Source organism: Engraulis encrasicolus, chromosome 13 (assembly GCF_034702125.1).
Source record: "Engraulis encrasicolus isolate BLACKSEA-1 chromosome 13, IST_EnEncr_1.0, whole genome shotgun sequence".
Classification (NCBI taxonomy): Eukaryota; Metazoa; Chordata; class Actinopteri; order Clupeiformes; family Engraulidae; genus Engraulis; species Engraulis encrasicolus.
In genome coordinates, this window is record NC_085869.1 from 21,577,077 (window position 1) to 21,599,576 (window position 22,500).

At 48.3% G+C, this 22,500-nt stretch overlaps 1 protein-coding gene across 1 annotated transcript in view; it reads right to left on the minus strand.

Moving 5' to 3' along the window:
* The window catches only part of LOC134460859 (proline-, glutamic acid- and leucine-rich protein 1-like), a 132,035-nt gene that overhangs the window by 54,569 nt on the left and 54,966 nt on the right, over positions 1-22,500 (minus strand). Inside the window, exons 2-3 of the mRNA XM_063213450.1 lie at positions 18,210-18,322; positions 1,722-1,860 (exon numbers count right to left, since the gene is read on the minus strand). The gene's annotated coding sequence lies outside the window, so the exon portion shown is untranslated. The remainder of the gene's footprint in view (positions 1-1,721; positions 1,861-18,209; positions 18,323-22,500) is intronic.

The following is a 22,500-nucleotide window of genomic DNA, read 5'->3' on the forward strand; positions in this document are numbered from 1 at the left end:
AAATAGTAAGTGTGTATCTCCCACATGCATGTTATTAATCAATCTACAACATACAACACAACATTTTATCGCAACTGTGTGAATTGAGTTGTCTGCAATGGTGAATTAGTAATGTGGTGAAGGCATATGCACAGCATTACCAAAAAAACACATACTGTATGTTTAACTTGAACAACCACAGAAAGCAACTAATTACTTTTCTAAAAAAAAAGTATTCTAAAAAGTGAGGAAACGGCATCTGTTTATGGTCCCCCTCAAAGAGAACCAAGGGTTGTTGGACCGTGCAAAAACATGGTGAAATCCTAGAGCAGTGTTTCTCAACCTTTTTTTTACGCAAGGCACCCTTTCAAGTCGTGAAAAATTTCAAGGCACCCCAAACCAACAGGTCGTAACATGGCATCGCATCCGATACCACACAAGCTTAGAAAAGTAACACATTTGGAGACGTCACACAACCTACGTGCGAAGCTGCAGCTGACTGGGGCGACCTGTATTTACTCTATTGTACGTAAATGGCAGATGAAAGATTCCACTGACTAGCATTAACTTATCATGGCTGATAAGTAAATTATGTAATATAATACATATTTGTCTAATATGTATTATATTACATAATTTCCTTATCAGCCACGTTTCTGCGGCACCCCTGAGGGGGGCCTGTGGAACCCCTGTTGAGAAACACTGTCCTAAAGTGTGAAACAGTAGCCTACAACACTGGCCGTGGCCAGAGCGTGGGCAGGACAGGTGACTGTGTGGACATGGAGCTTGGCTGGATAAGTGGGGAGAGGTGGGTGGGGGTGTGAGGGCAAGGATGGAGGTAATTAGATCAGTGGTTGGTGCACTGTAAAACATTGCAGCCAGTTGAACATACCGGGTAACAAAGTAAGCTGCCCTGTTGCCTCAAGTTGGCAAGTTAACTCAGCTTGAGGCGGCTTTACTCAACTCGGGGCTTTCTCAAGGTGAATTAACTTACAAACTTCAGGCAGCAGGGCAACTTACTTATTTCACGTTTAACTGCCTGCAATGTTTCACCGTGTGGATGGAGAGGAGAGAAGAGAAGAGAAGAGAAGAGAAGAGAAGAGAAGAGAAGAGAAGAGAAGAGAAGAGAAGAGGAGAGAAGAGAAGAGAAGAGAAGAGAAGAGAAGAGAAGAGAAGAGAAGAGAAGAGAAGAGAAGAGAAGAGAAGAGAAGAGAAGAGAAGACCGGAGAGGAGGGGAGAGGAGAGGAGGGGAGAGGAGAGGAGAGGAGAGGAGATGAGAGGGGAGGTGGGTGAGAGGAGAGGAGAGGAGAGGAGAGGAGAGGAGAGGAGACGGGGGAGAGGAGGGGAGAGGAGAGGAGAGGAGATGAGAGGGGAGGTGGGTGAGAGGAGAGGAGAGGAGAGGAGAGGAGAGGAGAGGAGAGGAGAGGGGAGATGTGTATGAGAGGAGAGGAGAGGAGAGGAGAGGAGAGGAGAGAAGAGAGGAGAGGAAAGGAGAGAGAAGAGAGGAGAGGAGAGGAGAGCAGAGAGAAGAGAGGAGAGGAGAGGAGAGGAGACGGGGGTGAGGAGGGGAGAGGAGAGGAGAGGAGAGGAGAGGGGAGGTGGGTGAGGAGAGGAGAGGAGAGGAGAGGAGAGGAGAGGAGAGGAGAGGAGAGGAGAGGAGAGGAGAGGAGACGGGGGAGAGGAGGGGAGAGGAGGTGGGTGAGAGGAGAGGAGAGGAGAGGAAAGTGCAGCCCAGTCCCTACCTGCTGAGATGGGGCTACGCTGCAGTAGTGAGTGGGTGGTCGTTGGTAGTTGGGTGAAGGCCGCGCTCCCCTGGAGGGACTCAGGATAGTGAAGGTAACCAGCCGGAGGGGCGATCAGCAAGAGATGTCCAATTCACACCTGCACACAGATGGAGGGAGAGAGACACAGAGTCAAGGACCAGGGGAGAGAGAGACACAGAGTCAAGGACCAGGGGAGAGAGAGACACAGAGTTAATGAGAGGAGAGAGGGACAGATACTGTAGGCAAGGAGAAGAGAGAGGAAAGGAGAGGAGAGAGGCACAGAGAGGTAAGGAGGAGAAGAGATGCACAGAGAGAGGTAAGGAGAGGAGAGAGGAAAGGGGGAGAAGAGAAGCACAGAGAGGTAATGAGGGGAGAGAGACAGAGAGGAGAACAGAGAAGAGAGGCAGAGAGAGGAAAGGAGAGGAGAGAGGCACAGAGAGGTAAGGAGGAGAAGAGATGCACAGAGAGAGGTAAGCAGGAGAAGGGAGGCATACATGGAGGTAAGGAGAAGAGGAGAAGAAAGGAGAGGAGTAGAGACGCAGATGTTAGGAAGACAAGAGAGGAAAGGTAACAATAGGTAAAGAGAGAAGAGAGGCACAGAGGTAAAGAGGAGAAGAGAGGAAAGGGGGAGAAGAGAAGCACAGAGAGGTAATGAGGGGAGCGAGACAGAGTGGTAAGGAGAGGAGAGAGGCAGAGAGGTACAGCAAGGAGAGGAGAGAGGTAGAGAGGTAAGGAGGAGGGGAATAGAGGTAAGGAGGAGGGGAATAGAGGTACCGGACGCAGCAGCAGACTATTACATGGAGTGTGCATAGTATGTGTGCGTGTTTGTTTGTTTGTTTGTTTGTTTGCACTGCGTGTATTTGTTTGTGTGTTTGTTTGCATGCTGGTGTGTGTGTCCATTAAAGTGTGTTTGTTGACTGCGGTCCGGAAAGCCTTTCTAAATAATTAGCAACCTAATGAGTTTACAGGGTCGCAGTTGGCAGGGTTGTCCAAGGTGAGCTGGCTGGCCAGCCGCATCAGATCGATGGCCTCTCGCACGAGACCTTTTCCCTTGCGAGTAGTGCACACTGCTTTCCACAGCTACTGTTACGGCTCACTCCTTCACACAAGTGTCTCCCTGGGCAGTCATGGGTAAGAGGTTAGGGCGTCAGACTTGTAGCCCAAAAGGTTCTACTCCCGACCTGCCAGGTTGGTGGGGGGAGTAATTGAAGAGTTCAGATGCAAAAAACCCTAAGTGCCTTTTCAGAAAATAATCTTAATTCATTTTTATTTAATACAAAGTTATCAAAATTTCATATTTTTTATTTTATTTATGTAATATAACTATTTATATGTATTATCAAGTACATAAATATAAACCAAACCAACAACGGGGTTCTCTAAAAATATAGAAGTGCAGGTCTTCAGACATGGAGTTAGGGGGTTTTGCATCTGAACTCATCAATTTTTAACTAGTGCTCTCCCCCATCCTCCTCCATGACAGATGTACCCTAAGCATGGTGCCGTCCCGCCGCACTGCTCCGTTCCGGGTAGCCAGGCTGTGCCCTCCTAGTGATGCAACACTTTCAGCGTTGCAAGTCTCGAAGAGATTTGAACGTCAATGATAATCAGGCTACCTTCCGGGTGCCATTGAGGGCTGCCCCCCTTGCACGGTTGAGGCATGCATGCAATTTTTTTGTGTGCAGTGTGCACTTGTGGCGCTGTGGAGTGCTGTGTCACAATGACAATGGGAGTTGGAGTTTCCCAGTTGGGCTTTCACTTCACTTAGTGAGAGGAAGTCAGCTGCTTACAAAGAACAAGAAAAAAAACCTGACAGCCATTTTCAAATATGTAATCGTGGGCAGATACTGTCACTACATCGTTGTTACAAACAGGAGGAACACTGACGACTGATTTCCCTTCTGTCTGATGATGTGTCATGTTCAGTGCACGAGTGGGACTGGAGAACACATGAATACAACACAATACATGCTGATTATCATTGTAAGCACCCCCCTAAAGCGCTCAGACTGGGACAGCCTCTCATTTACTTGTTTGGGGTGTTGCTGTGTGCTGTTTGTATGTGTGTGAGCGTACAGTATGTGTTTGCGGTTGCATGAGTGTGTGTGTGAGTGTGTGTGTATGTGCACACACGTGTGTTTGTATGTGTTTGCTTGTGTGTGTGTGTGTGTGTGTGTGTGTGTGTGTGTGTGTGTGTGTGTGTGTGTGTGTGTGTGTGTGTGTGTGTGTGTGTGTGTGTGCACACGCGTGTGTCTGTGTGTGCGTGCGTGCGTGCGTGCATGCCTTTGCATGTGTGTAAGCACATGTCTGTGTGTCCGATCATCAAATGATCGAATGCATCAAATGATTTGAGACACACACACACTGGCAGGAAGAGAAGTGTTTCCCCAAGGGGCTGCTACGGGCTGTCAGCAACAGCTCTCCGCTAGTGGGAGGGAGACATTCAAAATGGATGCCAGAAGAGGACTGGCACAGGCAGACAATGATCTGAGGAAAATTATCAAACACTCAATACACGCTGGGACGAATGGAGATAATTGAAAGGAAAAATGACACCGTTGTTCAGATCTAACTGTGGTCCTGATTAGGTACTGTAAATGGGGTCTTACACTTACAAGACGTCAAGATCAGAGTGAATTAATGAGACATAACCAACACATGCCGTACAGGCATATAGGCTACCTCAGCACTAAGAAAGTGCTTCTGAAGGGAGGTATTTCAGCAACTTTCAAAACAGTTTGCTGTTACATATTACATTACATTACATTACATTGCATTTGGCAGACGCTTTATAACCAAAGCGACTTTCAAAAGAGGACATAATCAAGCCAACATCACAAGCAAATACAAAGTGCACAGGAGATATACAGAACAACAAGTGCAGTTGCAAAGAGGGTTTTTTTTTTTTAAATATAAAGAGTAAATAACGAGTACACACACACACAAACACACACTCACAAACTAAACTAAACTAAACTAAACTAAACTAAACTAAACATCATGTCAGGAGTCTGCCCTGGGGCAAGGCCAGTTCAAACATTAGTCTAGTAGATTCTCTCGAAAGAGGAATGTCTTTAGTTGTTTCTTGAAAGCTGCAAGAGATGTGCTCAGTCTTGCTGCCTCTGGGAGACTGTTCCACCACTTGGGTACCACAACGGAGAACATTCTTGACTGGGAGTACCTAGAGCGACTGGATGGCAGAGCCAGACGGCTTGTGCTGGATGAGCGCAGTTCATTACATACAGTGACTGGACTGTGAAAGTAGGACACTACATACAACACAACTGACAAGTCCAATCTGAAGAGGATGCTGCACATACCGTATGCGTAGGAGGATGGAGATTTGATGCTGCGTTTATTCTTTATGCTAACCATGCATGCTTTCTCAACTGTCTGTTTATACTTTTTGTCAATGCTATGTCAGCCTCTGTATGTCTTTTGCAATGTGTTGCAGTAAAAAAAACGGGATCGTGAAGAAATGTTCTGCTACTGTACTGTATGCATTCAGCTTGTAGTCTACTCAGGGGTGGTGGCACAAACTAAGATGAAGCCCATTAAAGAACTTCCGGGTCTGTGCTTTTACTGACCTTTACGTAAAGCCAAATGGAAAAACGGAGACACTTTTAAGTCTCACATCAGAGGCAAGCATAAATGAGAGTGGGGTGTATGGCTATTGTTCTCGGTGAAGAACATAAAATAATCCCCTTCAATTATAAATCATGTGCACTGAACTTTTCACACTTTGTCTTTTTCTTCCATTTGCCCAATCATTTGTTTCATACTGACTGCGGCTGCACTTAAGACATCTATAACATGATTTAATTAATTCAATATTTGATAAACCGTATTCGTCCGTACAAGTGCGGCTCCACTATTCAAAATCTTTTAAGATGTTCGTTCGCCGTGCGCTTAAAAGCTCTGGAACACTTGAGGGGGGGCGGGGTATTGAACTGTGCTGATATTGTCCATAAATCATATTGAGCTGAGGGAGCGGAGAGGTGAGGCGGTTGCGGGGATAGACAGACGGGCTTATCGCGCTGTCCCCTGTCACGCCGAGGGTTAATGGACTCTGATGACGGAAGATTAAGTGCTGAGGACGGCTACTCTTGCTTCCAACCAACTTGCATGAGTAAGCATTCCCTACGGACAGGTATTTTAAAGAAGCGGCCCTCCCCCACCTCTCCCTCTCTCTCTCTCTCTCTCTCTCTCTCTCTCTCTCTCTCTCTCTCTCTCTCTCTCTCTCTCTCTCTCTCTCTCTCTCTCCCCCGCCTATCTCTCTATCTCTCAGACTCTCACCCCATATCTCTCTCTCTCTCTCTCTCTCTCTCTCTCTCTCTCTCTCTCTCTGCTCCCCTTGTGGATACAGCTGATTAACCACATTGCTACACTGGCGCTGATAATGATGAGATGCTTGACAGTAGTAGACATGACCAGACCAGACGCTGTCATCGAGATCAGACATGTCTCTGTCACTCCGAAGCAGACACCACAAAAAAGTTGACTGGCTTTGCTCTTGCTGAATAGAACTAATTGATAGTGATTGAATGGAGTGGTTTTATTGCGAGAGAGGGAGCTCAGTTGAAAGCTACTCCCACAGGGTGCGGTGGTGATGTTGGTGAACATGGGGGTTTAAATCCAACCATCCCTTCTCAGCGCTTCCACTAACTTACTGTCTCCCTGTGTACTGCGTGCAATGAATGAGGAGAAATTGGCTAACATTGTAAAAAAGTTTGTCTTTTCTCTGGCTTTTATGCAGACAGCACTATGTAGATATACACTGTAGCTGCATGATTTGTTAGGTTCAACTTTGTACATGTATAGAAGAGAGCCATACATGTGATAAAAGCCACAGGGACAGCATTTGTATAGTGTGGCAAGAGGACACTAAAGAAGGTAGAAGTGTGCCGTATTTCAGCACACGAAAACATGGCAGTGAGCACGACACAGAGCTGCCCTTATGTGCTGATATACTGTGCATATGTAGACATGGGTAGTGTGTGTGTGCGCGTGTGTGTGTGTGTGTGTGTGTGTGTGTGTGTGTGTGTGTGTGTGTGTGTGTGTGTGTGTGTGTGTGTGTGTGTGTGTGTGTGTGTGTGTGTGTGTGTGTGCGTGCCTGAGGCTGTGTGTGTGTGTGTGTGTGTGTGTGTGTGTGTGTGTGTGTGTGTGTGTGTGTGTGTGTGTGTGTGTGTGTGTGTGTGTGTGTGTGTGTGTGTGTGTTTGTGTGCGCGTGCCTATGTGGTGGTTTCTGGAGGGCCACAGGGAATTGAATGTAAATGTTAACGCCAGTAAATCTTCCTGTGATGGTGCCCTTGGGGACTTCACTGCAGCTGAGAGTGACCCCACTCACCCACCGAGTCGCTGGACGGCAACTAACAAATCATCACATCATGTTCATTATCAACAACACTTAAGGATTATATGAACCTCAGGGGCAGGTTGAATTGAACTCCAAAAAAACCAACAACACTGTTTTGACACCGCACACACATCATCAGTGATGTCATGCTTTATGTCCATGCAAGCATAGACATTTATCGCCATGGTCATTTGGAAACAAAACACCTACGGCAGTGTTTCTCAACCAGGGTGCCGGGGCCTCAGGGGTGCCGCAGAAACGTGGCTGATAAATAATTGATGCACTATAATACATATTTGTCTAAATTAATACATTAATGCTTAGTCAGTGGAATCTGTCATCTGTCATTTACGCACAATGAAGTTAATTTAGGTCGCCCCAGGAAGCTGCAACTTCGAACGTGGTTGTGTGATGTCTCCAAATGTGTTACTTTTCTAAGCTTTTGCGGTATCCGATGGGATGCCGTGTTACAGCTTGTTGCTTACGGGTGCCTTGACATTTTTCAGTGATTCAAAGGGGGCCTCGCCTAAAAAAAGGTTGAGAAACACTGATATAGAGTGTAAGTAAGTATTGTATATACTTTATTTACCTTTTGTTGGACAATTTTGTCAGTGTTGCAACTGTACACTGCACCTTACCCTGTTCTTGCTTAAATGTTCTCCTTGGAAGTCGCTTTTGGTCAAAGGCGTCTGCTAAATGAAATGTAATGTAATGTAAAAGTATGGAGGGTAATTTCTTCAGCGAGCGCTGTAAAATGCCTTGTGCAATCACAATGACCAACAAGGTTGTCTTTCATTTGTATTTCATCATTTGACAGATCAAAATCACAGCCGCAAGCAATTCATAGGCCTCAAAAGAAAAGGACCATCGATTGCATATTTCTAACATACAATCAAAGAAAAGGACATGTCGGGGGGTGAAGAAGAAAATGTCCGGCCATCCTTGGTGTCAGAACAAGTCAGTCATCGCTGTTGTTCATGGAAAACCAAGAAAAGTCTCCAGCCTAATCCACCCTTAGCCCTGGTAAAGCCCTCAGCTCAGAGAAGAGCTGCCCTGAGTTCAGAAAAGTTGTCAGTGCCAGAGAGCCTTCAGGACTGCAGCATACCCACTCAAGAGGAGGGGAGCGTGGGAGAATGCCCCCCTGGATATAGGGCCAGAGTTTGTGTGTATTTTGTGTGTGGGGGTGTGTGGGGGTGGGTGTGAGTGTGTGCTTCTTGGGTACCACTCTCTGTGTGTGAATGCTTATGTGCTCCCCTATGTGTTTCTGTGTGTGTGTGTGTGTGTGTGTGTGTGTGTGTGTGTGTGTGTGTGTGTGTGTGTGTGTGTGTGTGTGTGTGTGTGTGTGTGTGTGTGTGTGTGTGTGTGTGTGTGTGTGTGTGTGTGTGTGTGTGTGTGTGTGTGTGTGTGTGCGTGTGTACGTGTCTGTCTGTGTGTGGGTGCGTGCGTGTGTCCTTGCGTGTGTGTCTGTCTGATCTGTCTGCGTGCGTGTGTGTGTGTGCGTACGTGCGTGCATGTGTGTGTGTAAAATGACAAAAAGAAACAAGTCAAGTAGAGAGACTGAGAGGGAGAATGAGGGATGAAAAAGAAAAGAAAAGAAAAGAAAAGAAAAGAGGAAAAGAGAAAGGTCACACATCAAGGAAGCCGGGAGGAGGTGATGGTCTGGTCAGGGGGGCTATGCCAAGATGGACACCAACGTGGTGTGCAACCGGGAGCAAGTTGTGGAAAAGACGGAGGGTGTGAGTTTGTTAACAGGCGAGAGAGAGAGAAAAGGTCAAGGGAGACAAGGCCTCGTCTGCTACTGCCATGGGGAGTCGAGACGGGAAAGCGAAGGAAAGCAAAACAAAAGGGAAAGAGAACAAAATAGGGAGTGAATTTTTTTCCACTTTCTGCGCTTTTCACACACACAAGTGCTGGCTGCTGGATAAAAAAGCCAACAACAATCCACGCCATGAGTCATCCGCCAGAAATAGGCCTCAGACAACGATGCGTTCACAAGAGCGAAAAACACAAATAAGCTCCATAACACAACAATGGCCTCGGGTTCATCTGCTCTCGGAAAGCAAAGCGCGAACACTCGGAACACATATGTCTCTTGGCAGAGCTGGGCAGCGCCGGCACAGCACGGCGCGAAGGAAAGTCTGACCGACTGGCATGGCACAAACGTAGACAGTGCTGGCTATCCAAACCACGATGCTCAGAGTCGTAGGCAGGCGAAGTCTTTGGCTTCTTTGGAAGACTTTTGGTCTCCATTTTTGGACCTTGTCGTAGCATCTAAATTGACCTTTCATGCTTTGCAATAATGACCATGGTGTAATCAGCAATATACTGTATAAGTGAGTTGTCTCAGTAAAGGATTGGATTTTGGGAGGTTTTGGAGGGTTTGCGATGATCGCGGTCCCCAGAAATTGTGGTCCAAGATCAGGGTTTTGGATCCCTGATGCTGACTTTCTAATGATGATCATGGCTGAAGAACTGGCCCTTTATCCCGACCTACAATGCAGTTCCATCTTCTCCAGTGGACTAAATGTGCCAGATCCCTCCAATGCAGAGTGCTGAATGTGCTTCATGGTGCACTTTTGCAGTTTGTCCCAGCGCTTCCACACTAACACAGTAAAACAGATGGCACCGAGCCCTCCCATGTGGAGAACTCGGAGATACGTCCCCCTCAGCTCGACAGCGATGGCACGCACTGTACTGTACGATACGCTGCGTTCACACTCACGCTGTTTTCCTGAATCTTTCCACGCCGCGGAACATGTGCTCGCGCTCTCGCCAACAGTTTACAGAAAGGAGATTTAAACTTTTTCCACTCGAATCTATAACACCCGCAACTGCTACTTCGAGTCCCATTAATCAGAGCCAATCCAGTGACTCTGCGCTGTAAACAGCGCTTGCTAAACAAATATACCGGAGCGAACAGAGATTCATCATCATCGCAGGGGTGACTCTGCGTCTGCTGTTGTGCATTGTGAGTCACAGTCCACAGAGCCTGAGGAGCGCACTCACGTATGACTGATGGCATGGCAAACAGACAAAGACGTCACCTTCAAATCAATGGGAGTTTGTGGGGGTTTTGTTTTTCAAAGAAATAATGTTGCGGTTAAAAGCCAAGACAGTTGCTAGGCCATCCATCATGGCTCGCTCTGGTTATGGCCATCTGACCTTCAGTTTAAACCTGCAATCCCCAGCGGATTGTTCAAAAGTTACGGAGCGAGTTATTGCCCCGTGGCGACACAAAGCACACTACAGAAACTTTCCTGGAAAGTTTAAGACAAGTTCAATCCAGACGAGACGACTGGACTGTCAACCCTAAAAGTGTCTGAGCTCATCGTGTCCGTATATAGAAGCGTATTTCCCATCATGTTAGACTGGGTAACACAAGTATAAAAGGTTTACATTTTTAAAAGCCATCTCAAAGAGAGGACAACACCTTTGCATTCGTCTCTGCCTGACACTCAGGTCCTCGTCGTGCCTTGAGGGCATGCATAATTCACGGCCTCTCTCCTCTCCTCTCCTCTCGCTCTCCCTTCTGACCAAGCCTCCACAACAGCCAGCTGCCTGCTCATGTTTAATGTATCATTTGCAGAGGCGAGGGGTTAAAATTAAGTTTTCTTCTATCTTGTGGTCAAAGAGAAGGGGGATCAGATTCAGAGACATGGCCTTCATACATTTCAAACTCTCTGATGCTAGTGCAGTAAATAATAACTGATCTGATCCGAATCAATTATGTTTGAGTGCAACCTTTGAAAAATGAGCTGCTGCAAAAAAAAGATGTTCAATGAATCGATTGAAAATGTGACCTGGATTGGCACTATATTTGGAATAGCAAGCACACAAAGTCATGTTAACCTGAAAACGGCTAAACGATCTTGTTCTGTGTGCACTATTTGACGTGTGTGGGAAGACACCCGTCAACTATGAAAGCGAAATACTAAACTTTGAAAAATGGGAACATCCTTTCAGTGCCGAGCAGGAGACTCCAGAAAACATCTGCTTTGCATAAGCTCCGATAAATTTGGAGCGCTGCCAACCTCTTCCACTGCTATATAGCCCTGCAAACGCATAAGAACAAAACCTGGTAAGACACCCGTGCAAATCCTCATACATACTTACAGTATACCAGCCTATAGTAAGAAACACCCTGAATACTCTTGCCATGTTTCCACTTTTTTTCTTTTTTCTAAAGACCTTGACCATCTCACGAGTCCCATCTTTGTCTTCACATGGTCCATGTCTTTTCATTCTCTTTTCTCTTCTGTCTCTCCATCCTTCCCTTCATACCCATCGTCATTATTTCATCTCTTCTTCTTCTATTCTCTTTCCTCTTTTATCCGTAGTAAGTGGCCATCCTTCCTGAGGGCTCCCCTGAGCACATCACTAACAGACAGCTTACTATCAACTGTCCAGAACACACACCAAAAACACCCCACACACACACACACCAAACCATATGGATTTCCTCATGCTCCGTCAGTGCTCTAGACAGGCACGGAGAGATGAGGGATCCTGGGGACTGCTCTTTACACGGGCTGACAAAGCCCTCCATTACTGACACACAGATAGCAAGCGGTGGCCCATCACACGCCACATGAACCACCACCTCAGTGCCATCTCAGCCCCTTGTAAAGTAAACCCTGCGATGGTAAAGGGCATCCAGTGACAGGACCAGGCTCTCTGCTCTGTGTGGGTTTAACCCATTGATGCTGGATGTTGCGTTGTGCAACATTGGACCTGACTTCTGGAGCTGCATGACACAACATTCAGGCTCATGAGATTTGAGACAATTTTATTAAAAATCTTGGTATGTTAGCGTTGAATGAACACATTCCAAGGCAAAATGAGGGTCTTAGCGTTTCAATGCAACTCATGGCATGTTTTTATGTGCTTCACAGGCTGAGATATTTCGGTTTTTAAAGGCTGAGGATACATTTTCTTAAAAAGGGCTTTCAGGGCATTCAGCAGCCTTTTTTGTAAGTGCTTTAGGCATCAATGGGTTAAAGGAGGCGTTTCTCACAGTCGGCAGCACTGTTGGCTATAAGGTCGGTGGGAAGATTGCCAGTCGGTTTCGTAAGGACTGGTTATTGTTGTTGTTTACATGGGGTGCCATATGGTAAGGCGGCATGTGTGCCCTGCTCTTTGTTCCTGTACTACATGTTCTAATTTTCCCCATATTCCTCTATTGCCTCTTTTCCACTGCCGGTTTTCTGGAAGGCCTACAGCTCGACACAGCGCAACTCGGGTGCCACTTTTTGCTTATAGGCACGAATCAACTCAATCGTAAAGCAAAGAGTAGCGGACGAGTCGCGCTGTGTTGAGCTGTAGGCCTACAAGAAAAACGGCAGTGGAAAAGAGGCATTTGTGGGCTTGTGATTTGCTTGATGAGAGCACCTGGCCACGTCATCATGCCGGACTACGAAACCGCCTGTATCATCCTGTTAGTGAGAATATGTCACATGCAATGTTAGTGCCCTGCCTTGGCTCTGATGGTAGGGCACTGCACTGCAACGCTGGGGACTTGGGGACGCTTCTGGCCCGAGGTCATTTCGAAATCCTCCCCTGTCTCTATCTCCCACTCACTTCCTGTCACCAACTCACACTTTCCTGTGCAATAAAGGCATAAAAAGCCCCTAAAATAATATGAAAAAGATATCAATAGTAAATAGTTTTACTATTTGCTTGGGAGAACTTTGCAGTTTGCCCCAGTACTGAACATCCAACCAAGTACTGCGGCATAATACACATTACACATGATCCTAAACAACATGCTAGTGTCTATTACTGACCATATGACATGTTCCTGTGTTTGTTTGTGTGCCCTTGCGTGCCACTGGCATGTTTGGGCGAGCACGCGGGCCAGGGGGGTGAGAGGCTGATGATGGAGGTCCATGGGGCATTCGCCACACTGCCCTTCAGAATGTCACACTTTGGAGCATGCCCAGTTGCTACTGTAGCCCACAGATAGTCCCAGACAGACATCGCTTATGGGGTGAAGAGGAAGCGGATGAGGCAGAGGAGGAGGAGGAGGAGGAGGAGGATGAAGAGGAGGAGGAAGATGAGGAGGAGGACAAAAAAACCCACTGCTGGAGTGTGTGACGGACGTGTACTTAGGTCACGCATACACGCAGTCAGTCAGTCAGTCACCACCAGAAGCGCTTGCGATGCGCGGCCCACTTCACAATGAATCACCATAATGCAATCTGACTCTTGCCCCCGATACAGGGGCCCTGCCTGCGGTTTGATGCTGATGTGCACACTAGCTACGACGCACCGTCACACCGAAATGCTCTGACCTGCTCTGTCACACAAGGGCGACGTGGCGGTTTTTGTCACACAAGGAATTTGGCCGCGGTCCAAAGGATAAGGGCAAAACAATGCCACCGATTTCTAGGACGTCGTATGGAGATTGGAGATGGCGGCAATATCGGTGGCATCAGCACTTCGTCAATAAGGAGGTAAATAAACAATCAGATTGCTGAAACTGGAAAAAAACTCCTTTTGCCCAAACTAGAAATTGAAAAAACAGCACAAAAAACCTCCAGCACAAATAGATGTGACAAAAGTTCTGCAGTGTCTGTCAATTACTGGGGCATGCAGTGGGAGAGGGAGAGGAGGAGAGGAGAGGGGATGGGGAGGAGAGGAGGAGGAGAGGAGAGGGGAGAGGAGAGGAGAGGAGAGGAGAGGAGAGGAGAGGAGAGGAGAGGAGAGGAGAGGAGAGGAGAGGAGAGGGGAGAGGATGGGAGGAGAGGAGAGGAGAGGAGGAGAGAGGAGTGGAGAGGAGGTGGTGGAGGAGGAGAGGAGAGGAGAGGAGTGGAGAGGAGAGGAGAGGAGAGAGGATGGGAGGAGAGGAGAGGAGGAGAGAGGAATGGAGAGGAGGTGGTGGAGGAGGAGAGGAGAGGAAATGGTGGGAAGCATGGCAGCAGGGGGTGCGGAGTCAGTCAGCACACACACACACACACACGCACTCGTGCACACACACACACACACACACACACACACACACACACACACACACACACACACACACACACACACACACACACACACACACACACACACACACACACACACACACACACACACACACACACACACACCACCCCCTCTAATGATTACATTGGCTTGGTTGCTGCAGTGGCACAGTGTGGGGGTCCCCTCTCCTCTCCTCCCCCCCCCCCCCCCCCCCACACACACACACACACACACACCTCCACACCAACACCCACCACCACCCCTGGCAGTCCTGCTAAACTCCTCCACCCCTGGGGGCTATACTACACGTAAGAATCCGATGAAGTGATAAACCAGGCTTAGCTCACCTGCTACAAGAAATGGTAAACCTGTACTGCATCATCTACAAACGTAGTTAAGACAATGAGGACTACTCAAGGCTCTTCTATTAGGTGATTTACCTCTATACTACCTCAAGGTTAACTTCACCACCTGCTGTACAACTGAACCACCTTCTTAGTACACCCCCCTGGTGTGCACAGTGGAGGGTGAGCTGGGCAAAGCTGACACGAAACCGTGACAGGATGGCGGAATGGGCGAAGGAAAACGCGACGCCACACGTGTTGATGTCGCCGATGCTGAATAACACTGCACGGAACAGAAGTGGTGCTATTTATGTATTCCGTGCCTGTTTTCCGTCGCCGAGATTGTTTGGCTAACTCCAAATACACCAGCAGGGCTTTAAAAAGGCCCCTGGCCTGGCTCTCAGAGTTCTTTCAGGCCACACACATAGATAGCCATGCACAAAACTCGTAAACACACACACACACAAACACAAACATACAAAACACGCACATACACACACACACACAGACACACACACACACACACAGACACACACACACACACACACACACACACACACACACACACACACACACACACACACACACACACACACACACACACACACACACACACACACACACACACACACACAGACCCACACACGCACACACACACACAAACAACGTCAGCTCGACAAGCACACACTCTTGTCTGGCTCGGAAGCACAGCCACCCCTGCGTGCTCTGAAGCGAAACACCATGCCGTCAGAAGCCGAGGCTCTAATTGCTAGCATGTCAATAAGGAGCCGCAATTGGCCACAGCGCTGCCTCCACAACCTCCATTTCCTTTCCCCCTAATGGAGGGTTTCGGTTGCTGTTCTTCGCCACCGGAGCAACCCAGGGACACATGCCACCACCAGGGGTTGCCAGATGAGACTGATGATGATTTCCAGCCCAACCAAATGCTCAAAACCCGCCTGGAATCACTAAATCCCGCCCAATTCCATTGATTTCTATGGCGAAAAAGTAGCAGAAAAACCCTTCCAAGTGCCATTTTTACTGGCAAACGGCCGCAAACGGCCGGTAAGCAGCCCAATTGGATGGGAAACCGCCCAATCTGGCAACACAGGCCACCACCCAATCCATCCATACTACAACAGCATACTTCTCAATTATTGGTCAATTGACAAACTGCAGTGCACTATGGACAGCATCACCATATTAGAAACCAACATGGCTGCTGCTGGCAGGGTCGCTGACAGCTTTGGCTGTGCTGGGTCCGGGACAAAGACATCTTAAAGGGGCCCTCCACCCAATGCATGCAATGTACTGAGGACCCAAACTTGGGCCTCACTACTCACTGGGAACAGGATAACTGACCCTTTTGCCCCCCTTGTTGGCTCCCCTGCTGCTGGATATTTCAGTGTGGGGTTGAGATGAGATGTTCTCCAGTCCCACGAGACATATTTTTGCCACAGACTACTCTGGTTAGGTTATTTCCCTTGAGATGGTAAGTCACCATGAGCTCTAAGGAGTGACAGTCATGACCTCAGGTGACTTTGTGAGTGAAGGTTATTGTAAAATGCCGCCAAAGAAGGAATAAAAGAATGAATGAAATAATGAAATAAATGATAAAATACATAAAGAAAGAATAGAACTAATGAAATAAAGAAAGAAATGTATTAACTAATAGATTTATGAAAAACAGTGAATAGTAAAGATGATATCATGCATGCCTTTCCTTAATACTATTGAAAAAAAATATTAGTATTAAAGTATTAGGCTACAGGAAAAAAGAGTCTAGATGTCTGACTGACTTTCATGAAACCCTTTGACAACTGAGTTGGTATGCCGACCTGTGTGTGTGTGTGTGTGTGTGTGTGTGTGTGTGTGTGTGTGTGTGTGTGTGTGTGTGTGTGTGTGTGTGTGCGTGCATGCGTGCGTGCGTGCGTGCGTGCGTGCGTGCGTGCGTGCGTGCGTGTTTCTGTGTCTGTGTGTGCGTCTGAGTGCATGTGTGTGTGTGTGTGCTTGCGTGTGTGCCTACACGCACATGTGTGTGTGTTTGTCAGCTTGCCTGCATGCGTGCAGACGTGCATGCGATGTCTCAACAACAAGGTGAAATGTGCGTATGTGTGTTTGTGTGTGTGCTAACATGCCGACTCATGCTAGTCAGCCGGACTGGACAGGAGCGTGGCCTGCGTGTGGACCTCAGGGGTGGCGGACGGTGCGGTGCGATGCGGTGCGGTGTGCATGATGGATGGTGTCTAGACAGCCCACGTCACCACCACTTAGCCTCACGTGCCACCATTAGCCATTAGCCTGGCCTGGCCAATCACATAAACGCTTCCCCCCAGGTGCAAAGTCACATCACGTCACAGCACACAAACACACAATCACACAAACACATACGTAGGTGTGAAAGGTGCGAAACATAACCACGGGCTGCAACACAACACAGCACAACACAACACAACACAACACAGCACAACACAACACAACACAAAATAGGACTGCATTTGAAAATCACATGTATTTTGAAAGACGGAATACAGAAATACAGAGCAGTAAACCAGCAGCAGAAAGGGAAGAATGAGGAGAAAGAGAAAGAGAGAGGGAGGGAGAGGGAGAGACAGAGAACAGAGAACAGGGAACAGAGAAGAGAAAGAAAGAGAACACAGAAATACAGAACAGTAGGTCGTCAGTAAGCAGCAGAAAGGAAGGAAAGAGGAGAGAGAGGGAGAGAGAGAGAGAGAGAGAGAGAGAGAGAGAGAGAGAGAGAGAGAGAGAGAGAGAGAGAGAGAGAGAGGCAGCAGCGTAGGAATGTAGGAAAATGCCGGTGCTGTGCTGTGGAGAGTCAGTCAGGCAGCGCGGCAAGAGAGGGAGGCAGCGGGCGAGTAAGGAGAGCAGAGCAGAGCAGAGCAGCGTCGCACTCTTAATGTGCCAGAGACTCCAGCACAGTGACGCAGCATCTCTGCAGTCAAGAGACACACGCATGCACACACCACCCGTACACACACACACACACACACACACACACACACACACACACACACACACACACACACACACACACACACACACACACACACACACACCCGCGCACACACACACACACACACACACACACACACACACACACACACACACACACACACACACACACACACACACACACACACACACACACACACACACACAGAGGCAGGCAGTGATGGAGCGAAGCATGACAGAGGGGGAAAAGGTAGAGGAGAGAGACAGGGAGAAAGAAGCGAGGCATATGAGAGCGAGGAATGAGAAAGCAAAGTCAGACAGAGAAAGGTAGCGAGAGAGAGACAGAGATAGAGAGAGAGAGAGACAGAGATAGAGAGAGAGAGAGAGAGAGAGAGAGACAGAGATAGAGAGAGAGAGAGAGAGAGAGAGAGAGAGAGAGAGAGAGAGAGAGAGAGAGAGAGAGAGAGAGAGAGAGAGACAGAGATAGAGAGAGAGAGAGAGAAAGAAAGAAAGAAGCGAGGCATATGAGAGCGAGGAATGAGAAAGCAAAGTCAGACAGAGAAAGGTAGAGAGAAGGAGAGAGAGAGAGAGGGAGAGAGAGAGAGAGAGAGAGAGAGAGAGAGAGAGAGAGAGAGAGAGTGCAACAGCAACCAATGGAGAAAAAAAGGTCCCTACCTGCTAGAAGCGTACGAGAGAGAGAGAGAGAGAGAGAGAGAGAGAGAGAGAGAGAGAGAGAGAGAGAGAAATAGAAAGAGAGGGAGAGAGAGAGAGAGCGAGAGAGAGAGAGAGAGCAACAGCAACCAATGGAGTAAAATAGCTCCCTACCTGCTAGAAGTGGACGGCAGGATAGAATGCAGGCAGACTTCAGCTGGGCGCAGAGCAGAGCAGAGCAGAGGGAGAGCTCAGAGACAGGGGAGATGAGGAGGCAACTTGTGGACCTGCATACAGACAACCACACAGACAGACAGATGGACGCTCAGTCAGTCAGGTGTTCGGACAGACAGACAGACAGACAGGCAGCCAGAGGGAGACAGGCCAGGTGAAGAATACTGGCTGTCCTTTTCGGCTCCGTCTCTTCGGTCATGTGACTGCCTATATCCCCGGCAACAACAGAGAGAGCGGACGCCGACAGGTTTGTTCGTTCGGGCTACAGCAGCAGCAGCAGCAGCAGCAGCAGCCGGCTTCTCTCTCACTGTGAGAGATAGGGCTGCTGCTCTAACACTACCTCCCTCCCCCTCACCGCCTTCACACACACACACACACACACACACACACACACACACACGAGCGAGCACAAGCACACACAGCCTCACACACACACACACACACACACACACGAGCGAGCACGCACACACTCACAGACACACAGACACACACAGACACACACAGACACACACACACACACACACACACACACACACACACACACACACACACACACACACACACACACACACACACACACACACACACACACACACACACACACAAACACGAACACACACACACATACACACACACATGCGCACGGGCGCACACACACACACAGGCTGCCAGCCTCCAGCAAGCCTGACTGAGGGTTGAGATGAGGGAAGGGGTGAGGGAGAGACAGAGGTAGAGACAAAGGGACAGAAAGAAAGAAAGAAGGTAAGAAAGAAAGAAAGAAATAAAGAAAGAAAGAAAGAAAGAAAGAAATGGGCTCCGATTTTTTGTGGAAAAGTTTGATTTTAAAAGAAATGAAAGGAAGGGCAAAGAAATCCAAAAAGCCTATAAAAGAGTGTTTAATTTTTTTCCAGAATAGCGCACAGCAGTTATTTTCAAAAGTTTGCCCCTAAAGTCAAATAGCCAACAACAGAGGAGCAGGAGGGGGGTAATAAATTAACAAAACCATGAGTCATTCTGCCAAGAAACTTCCAGAAAGTATCTGCTGTTTTCACTGCTGCACACAGCTACTAGATCATGTGTATTGTTCAGCATATGACACAAAGGATGCCCCCATTATATTTATAAATCCGAGAGGATATGTGTGACAACCCCACCCCCCTTCCTCCTCCTCTTCCTCCCTTCCTCCCTGCATGGGCTTCCCTGACGCTCTCTAAATAGGCTTTAAGTCCCAGGATGCCATGCTGCGACTCGGCCTCACTGACAGCGTGGCATCGTTCGGAGGCTTTCATCCTCATAAAGAGGAGTTTTCTTTCCTTTTCTTTTCTTTTCTTTGCTTTGCTTTGCTCGTCTTCTCGCTGTACGGTGTTCCCCGGACTTTTCCGGAAGATTCTGCACAATGAGGCAGTTCTTTCTCTGCGACTGCATATGTGTGTGTGTGTGTGTGTGTGTGTGTGTGTGTGTGTGTGTGTGTGTGTGTGTGTGTGTGTGTGTGTGTGTGTGTGTGTGTGTGTGTGTGTGTGTGTGTGTGTGTGTGTGTGTGTGTGTGTGTGTGTGTGTGTGTGTGTGTGTGTGTGTGTGTGTGTGTGTGTGTGTGTGTGTGTGTGTGTGTGTGTGTGTGTGTGTGTGTGTGTTTAAAATGTGTGCTTCTGGCGCTTGCTTGTGTGTATGCTGCATAAATGAGTGCCACATCTCAGCTCGTCCCTTGTGTGAGTATAATAATGGCCGTCTCTGTCCATGCCCCCCTTCAGTCATTAGCACACATGCACATGGCCGACAAATGGCAAACACAACACAAACACACACAAAGAACTCCGCAAGGCTCGTCCTGCTAGCAGGTGAGTGACTCAGTCTCACTCTCAACTCCCCACACACACTCATACTTCACGATCATATTTACACATTGACGCGGTGCTGTAATAAAGGAGACGTGAGCGTAGCTTTGGCTTTGAAAGCTAATGCTGTTAATGCACTGGCACTGCTTGCGTCTTCAAAAGGCACCATTTGCCACACGACGACACGCATCATGCTGTGCCACCTACACAGCCTGGCACTTCATCTAGGCTAGCGTTTCTCAACAGGGGCGCTAGCGCTGCAGCCCCCCAGGGGGCGTTTGAGGAGCGTGTTGAGAAGGATACAGCTGGAGCAAGTGGAAGTGGGGCTTAGTTCCCATTGAGGGCGTTAGTCTATTTTATTGTTCAATACTAAGGGGGTGTTTGCAGACTTATGATGAGGTCAAGGGGGCGTTGGGAGGCTTATGATGAGGTCAAGGGGGTGTTTGTTAAAAAAAGGTTGAGAAACACTGATGTAGGTTAACTCTCCCGTGATCCTTTGTGCTGTGTTGTTCCTCCTGGCTGGCACTAAGGAGGGTGCTGGACTCAGTGGCCCATGCAAGGGGCTCCTATATGGGCACAGTGACTACTGAGTGGGGCTACACTGCCCTCCCAAATCACACAGCACTAACCCCCAGCCCCCCCGCTCTAGCTGGGAAAAGAATGCAGCTTTTGCATGGCCCAATTAGCACTGTGCCCACTGAGAAGGGAGCACGGGGGCATCGCTAGGCCCGCAGCAAAGGGCCCATCGGCGGGGGACAAAGAGCCTCGCTGCCCCCTTCCCTCTGGAGGGTGGGGGAAGACCCACACATGACCCACTTAGCCCCCTCAAGCTCCATGGGTGTCTGCTATTAGCTCCTACCACCCCCAGCCCACCCCAACCTCAGCCCCTGGTACTGTATGTTCCGGCATGTTCACTGTCTGGTTCCGTGCCTGTGTGACCTGCAGCTTTGACCAGTCAGTCAAGCATCGGGGTGTTTTGGTTTTGTTGTGATTGTGAGGTTCAAGTGGTGCTGGAACCTTTTTTTGTTATAGGTTGACCTCACTGATTGGCCTTCCGTGCTTCACTATGGCCTTTGACTCTTACGTGCCTGCTGACCTTCCATGCAGTAACTTAGGGCTGTGATGGGCAAAGGGCAAAAAAAACAGGAAAATATACAGAGCAGAGTTTTATAGTTGTATAATCAGGAATTCCCAATGGCAGTAAATAGATTAATATACTATATACAATTAATATTCTAATAAAGAATATACAATAATATTCTAATATACAACCTAAGGGAAATCCTGACTTTCCAACCTGAGAAATCTGGAATACGAAATGACATGTATGCTCCTGGTCTCCACCTCCAGAGTAGAACCCCCCCCCCCCCCCCCACTCCCTTCCAACCGACCCCCTTCACAGTCTAGATCCGCTAGCATTTGTCTGCTGACTTTGACAGCTCTTCAAATCTAGTAAAATAAAAGCCCAAAGTGTACATTTGCTTAGACTAAGAAAAGGTCTGATGGCCGGCCCCCAACCAACCACTTCATCCCTTTCCAAACATCTTTTTTTTTACCCAGTAAGAAGACCATCTGGCTGCTAGTGCCAGCCCTACTGTCTCACCGCTGTCTCCTGAAACCAGGGCTGGACTGGCCATCTGGCATACCGGGGATTTCACGGTGGGTCCTGCACCCTCATGGGCCCCAATTTTCAGAAATGTAAAAAACAAATTGTGAATTTCTAAAAAATAGGGGCCCACGAGGGTGCGGGGCCCACCGGTGAGTCAATTCTGTGCCCCTAATTATGCAGGGCCCCTTTTAAGCCAAAAGTGTCCGGGCCCTATTTCTCCTCCAGACAGCCCAGCCTGATCCTCTCAGGGTCCTCCTCCTCTGCGACTGTGACCAGGCACGCTTAAATAGGACTACCGGTACTTTGGCCCGCCATTCCAGACAGGGGCCAGGCAGGCCTCCTTTTCAATGCACTTCCTCAGTAGGCACTTCCATCCATTTTCCAAAAATACTGCCTGCCTGCGTGATGGTCTTTGGCTGGGCGCGCTCGCCTGAGCTAGAGGGCAGGGAGGAGAAGCGCTGGCATGGGGCATGGACACAGTGCCTGTCACACGCGTACAGTAGGGACGGTTTTAATGCATCCGCCCCGCTGCCCAGAGGACAGAAATGCCCTACAAAGCCAAAGTGCAGTAACTAAGCCGACACTGAAACTGGGGAAAAGGCTTTCAAAGTGGTGTTGGGTTGGATATCGCAGTAACTGCAAATTTGGCATAGGAATATAAAACGGCACACATTTGGACCACAAGGCTTTGTTACGAGATAAATGAGATGTTAAGATAACCATTTTCAGAATAAACTAATTTTTGACCAAATATGTAGTTACTGCACTTTGCCTTTTGTAGGGCAGAGAA